We start from the raw sequence: 5,961 nt of genomic DNA, 5'->3' as shown, positions 1-5,961 counted from the left end.
ACTAGGACTAGACATTCATCATATGCATCTATGTGACATTGTTTGGGTGTGGATATTGTAATTGGCTTGCCTAAATGAATAATCCTGTGTAACTGCTAATTGCTATACTTGATATAAATGCTCTTGATTGTGTTTGAACCTCATTACCTGTGTTTGTAACTGATTGTTTGGATTGTAGTGATTGGATGTTGATTGAGCTGTTTGGGCCTGAGGCCGTGACTGGTATGCTTGAGGTCTAGTTTTGTATAAAGTATCTGACTGGTTCAGCAAAGACTTAATGAACCTATGCTCGGAGCAGGATGATCATTTATACCGCGTAGGTAACTTCTTTTATGTTAAGGTCTAGTAAAGTATGAAAAATCAAACTGGTTCAGCATAGACTTAATGAACCTATGCTTGGAACAGGTTGGTCATTCATACAGTTTAGGGAAACTTTTAAGAGTTTTATAAAGAAAATATGGGTTTAGGATTTTGAATAATTAACTAATGCTTTTAAAGAAGGTTAATTTTCTTTTAGATGTATCTGAATGAAATTAACTATTTGCGCTTTATTCTTTACTTTCACGGCATTCTCTACCTCTACTGAGAACATGTGGTTTGGTTCTCACCTCCCAAATTTTCCACCCTTTCAGTGACACAGGTATGAAGACGCAATTTGAAGCTGCGAGCGATTAGTAGGTTTTCTTTATGGTTTTAATTGCTTTCATAGAGTCCCCTCGCTCTTTTCCTTTGAAGTTTTATTTTATCAGAGGGGTAGGTGTTGTATTTGAGTTTATATGACTTTTTATGTATAAGAGTTACTATTGATAATACTTATATGATTGTTATTATTATGTGCAATGCTCATCTTTGATACATGTCTTGAATGAATAAAAACAAAATTTTCTGGAATTTTCTTAAAACTAAAACGCGAACTCGATACAAAGGCTTGATAATTAAGTAGTTAATATTAGAAAAGGTCACGTAACGTCCTTTCTAGTAGAAATACCCTGACTTAAGCAAGGTATTTTGCTGGAAGGGATGTTACAATATGGTAAGAGCAGTCCTTCCTGTAGAGCCTTGGGAGTGGACTGACTATGCTTCATTGCATACTCTGAGTGTCTGTCATGCTTTCTAACTTAAGCAAGGTATTTTGCTGGAAGGGATGTTACATTAGATCTAAAATTTTTAAGTCTTGTGTCTTTTGTGTGTTTTTCTCTTTCATCATAAAATTCAAAATTCAAAAAAATATCTTTTCTAATTAATTTTAAGCCTTATTTTCAAATTTAAAAAAAATTAAAATTAGATTTCAATTTTAAAAATATCCTAATCACTTTCTCTCTCTTCACTTTTCGAAAATTTTCAAAAAAAAATATACTTTCAAATTTTTTATTTTTATTTTTATTTTTTATTTCTTTTTATTTATTATTTTAGTCTTTATTTTAATTTATTTTGTTATTTCGGAAATTATTTTTTTTATAAAATAAATAAAATAAATCCACATCATCTTCCTTTTTCCATCATGGACTTAAGTGGAAATGAACAGTCCAGAAGGACTCTGGGGTCATATGCTAACCCCACTACTGCTTCATATGGGAGTAGTATCTGTATACCCTCCATCGGAGTCAGTAGCTTTGAGTTGAACCTTCAGCTCATTATCATGGTACAGCCAAGTTGCCAGTATTCCGATCTTCCACAGGAAGAACCTACAGAGTTTCTGGCACAGTTTTTACAAATTGCTGACACAGTACATGATAAGGAAGTAGATCAGGATGTCTACAGATTATTACTGCTTCCATTTGCTGTAAAGGACCAAGCTAAGAGGTGGTTAAATAACCAACCTAAGGAAAGCATAAAGACATGGAAACAGCTGTCAGAAAAATTCCTGAATCATTATTTTCCTCCAAAACGGATGACACAGCTAAGGCTGAGCATCCAATGCTTTAAACAAGGAGATAATGAATCCCTTTACGATGCCTGGGAGAGATACAGAGAGATGCTAAGAAAATGCCCCTCTGAAATGTTTTCTGAGTGGGTGCAGTTAGACATCTATTATGGGCTTACAGAGAGAGCTCAGATTTCTCTAGACCACTCAGCTGGAGGATCGATACACATGAGAAAGACAATAGAAGAAGCTCAAGAGCTCATTGATACAGTTGCCAAAAATCAGCAGCTGTACCTGAGCAGTGAACCTTCCTTGAAAGAAGAGACTAAAACAATAACTACTGAACTCAGTCCTGCAGAAGAAGTTACTGAATTCAATCAGCAACTGGATTTTCTAACAAAACAGCTAGCCGAATTCAAGGAGATACTATAAGAAACAAGAATGGCTAATATGAATATGGAAGTACAGTTAAAGTAAACAGAACAACAGTTATCAAAATAAATAACAGAAGAGTGCCAAGCAGTTCAATTAAGAAGTGGGAAAACATTAAATACCTCACTTCAAGGTAGCAGGAAGCCAAGAAATGAGCAAACTACCCAAAATCCATCTGAGGACAGTAAGAGCCCAGAGAGGAATAATTCTGGCGCTTAAACGTCAGAAAATGGGTGGAAAGATGGCGTTGAACGCCCAAACCATGCTCAGTCCTGGCGTTCAACGCCAGAAACAAGAAAGGAATTGGCGTTGAATGCCCAAAGGAAGCACAGTTCTGGCGTTTAGACGCCAGAAACAAGTGAGGAGTTGGCATTTAACGCCACTCCAGCTTCCACCTCTGGCATTCAAACGCTAGTGGGAGATCAGACACATACAAGTGGTGATAGTGACCCCTCTAAAAAGGCTTCTCAACCCACATCTACAGGCAATAAACCTACAGCAACTAAGGTTGAGGAATACAAAGCCAAAATGCCTTATCCTCAGAAACTCCGCCAAGCGGAACAGGATAAGCAATTTGCCCACTTTGTAGACTATCTCAGGACTCTTGAAATAAAGATTTCATTTGCAGAAGCACTTGAGCAAATACCCTCTTATGATAAGTTCATGAAAGAGATCTTAAGTCATAAGAAGGATTGGAGGAAAACTGAAAAAGTTTACCTCACTGAAGAATGCAGTACAGTCATTCTGAAAAACTTACCTGAGAAGCTTAAAGATCTCGGAAGCTTTATGATACCATGCACATTAGAGGGTACTTGTACCAAGCAAGCTCTATGTGATCTTGTGGCAAGTATCAACCTAATACCTGCATCTACTATCAAAAAGCTTGGGTTGACTGATGAAGTTAAACCAACCCGGATATGTCTCCAACTTGCTGATGGCTCCATTAAATACCCATCAAGCGTGATTGAAGACATGATTGTCAAGGTTGGGCCATTTGCCTTTCCCACTGACTTTGTGGTGCTGGAAATGGAGGAGCACAAGAGTGCAACTCTCATTCTAGGAAGACCTTTCCTAGCAATTGGCTGAACCCTTATTGACATTCAAAAAGGGGAAGTAACCTTGATAGTCAATGAGGATGAGTGCAAGTTGAATGTTGTCAAAGCTATGCAGCATCCAGACACCCTAAATGACTGCATGAGCATTGATATTATTGACTCTTTGGTAAAAGAGGTCAATATGACTGAGAGTCTCAAATCAGAGCTAGAGGATATCTTTAAAGATGTTCAGTCTCATCTGGAGAAATCAGAGAGAATAATAGAACCTCTGAAAATCCCTCAGGAAGAGGAGAAACCTCCTAAACCCGAGCTCAAACCATTACCACCATCCCTGAAATATGTATTTCTGGGAGAAGGTGATACCTTCCCTGTGATCATAAGCTCTACCTTAGAGCCACAAGAAGAGAAAGCACTAATTTAAGTGCAAAGGACACACAAGACAGCCCTGGGTGGTCCATCAGTGATCTTAAGGGCATAAGCCCAGCTAGATGCATGCACAAAATTCTATTGGAGGGTGACACTAAGCCAGTGGTTCAACCATAGAGGCGGCTAAATCCAGCCATGAAGGAGGTGGTGCAGAAGGAGGTCACTAAATTACTAAAGGTTGGGATTATTTATCCTATTTCTGATAGCCCCTGGGTAAGCCATGTCCAAGTCGTCCCTAAGAAGGGTGGCATGACAGTGGTGCGTAATGAAAAAAATGAACCAGTTCCTACAAGAACAATTACAGGGTGACGTATGTGTATTGATTATAGAAGGCTCAATACAGCTACCAGAAAGGATCATTTTTATTTACCCTTCATAGACCAGATGCTAAAAAGACTAGCAGGTCATGAATACTACTGCTTCCTGGATGGATATTCAGGTTATAATCAAATTGCAATAGATCCCCAGGATTAAGAGAAAACAGCATTCACATGTCCATCTAGAGTATTTGCGTACAGAAGGATGCCATTTGGTCTGTGCAATACACCTGCAACCTTTCAAAGGTGCATGCTCTCAATTTTCTCTGATATGGTGGAAAAATTTTTGGAAGTCTTCATGGATGACTTTTCAGTATTTGGAGACTCATTCAGCTCCTGTCTTGACCATCTAGCACTTTATGGTGACTGAAGGAATTGTCCTTGGGCACAAAATTTCGAACAAGGGAATAGAGGTGGATCAAGCTAAGGTGGAGGTAATTGAAAAGTTACCACCACCTGCCAATGCTAAGGCAATCAGAAGCTTTCTGGGGCATGTAGGATTCTATAGGAGGTTTATAAAAGATTTTTAAAAAATTGCCAAACCTCTGAGTAATCTGCTAGCTGCTGACACGCCATTTTTCTTTGATAAAGAGTGTCTGCAGGCATTTGAAACTCTGAAAGCTAAGCTGGTCACAGCACCAGTCATCTCTGCACCAGACTGGACATTACCATTTGAATTAATGTGTGATGCCAGTGACCATGCCATTGGTGCAGTGTTGGGACAAAGGCATGTCAAGCTTCTGCACGTCATTTATTATGCCAGTCGTGTTCTAAATGACGCACAGAAGAACTACACAACCACAGAAAAAGAGTTACTTATAGTGGTTTACGCCATTGACAAGTTCAGATCTTATTTAGTAGGATCAAAAGTGATTGTGTACACTGACCATGCTGCTCTTAAATATCTACTCACAAAGCAGGATTCAAAACCCAGACTTATAAGATGGGTGTTTGGTGGACGAAATTGTGATCATCAACAATGGCTCCAAAGGCTTGGTGCTCTCAAACGTGAATCACACTTTGTCACAACTCCGCACAACTAACCAGCAAGTGTACTGGGTCGTCCAAGTAATAAACCTTACGTGAGTAAGGGTCGATCCCACAGAGATTGTTGGTATGAAGCAAGCTATGGTCATCTTGTAAATCCCAGTCAGGCGGATTCAAACGTGATTGGATTAGATAATTAAAAGATAAATAAAATAGGATAGAAATACTTATGTAAATTAATGGTGGGAATTTCAGATAGGTGCATGGAGGTGCTGTGTTCCTTTCGAATCTCTACTTTCTCATTACATTCATCCAATCCTTCTTACTCCTTTCCATGGCAAGCTGTATGTAGGGCATCACCGTTGTCAATGGTTACATCCCCTCCTCTCAGTGAAAAAGCTCCAAATGCTCTGTCACAGCACGGCTAATCATTTGTCGGTTTTCAATCAGGTTGGAATAGAATCCAGTGATTCTTTTGCGTCTGTCACTAACGCCCAGCCTTCAGGAGTTTGAAGCTCGTCACAGTCATTCAATCCTGGAATCCTACTCGGAATACCACAGACAAGGTTAGACTTTCCGGATTCCCATGAATGCCGCCATCAATTCTAGATTATACCACGAAGATTCTGATCAAGGAATCCAAGAGATATGCGCCCGGTCTAAGGTAGAACGGAAGTGGTTGTTAGTCACGCACGTTCATAGGTGAGAATGATGATGAGTGTCGCGGATCATCACATTCATCAAGTTGAAGTGCAACGAATATCTTAGAACAGGAATAAATCGAATTGGATAGAAGATAGTAGTAATTGCATTAAAACTTGAGGTACAGCAGAGCTCCACACCCTTAATCTATGGTGTGTAGAAACTCCACCGTTGAAAA

This window comes from Arachis duranensis, chromosome 3 (genome assembly GCF_000817695.3).
Source record: "Arachis duranensis cultivar V14167 chromosome 3, aradu.V14167.gnm2.J7QH, whole genome shotgun sequence".
NCBI classification, from domain to species: Eukaryota; Viridiplantae; Streptophyta; class Magnoliopsida; order Fabales; family Fabaceae; genus Arachis; species Arachis duranensis.
The sequence above is the reverse complement of the archived record's forward strand: the minus strand, read 5'-3'. Positions refer to the sequence as shown.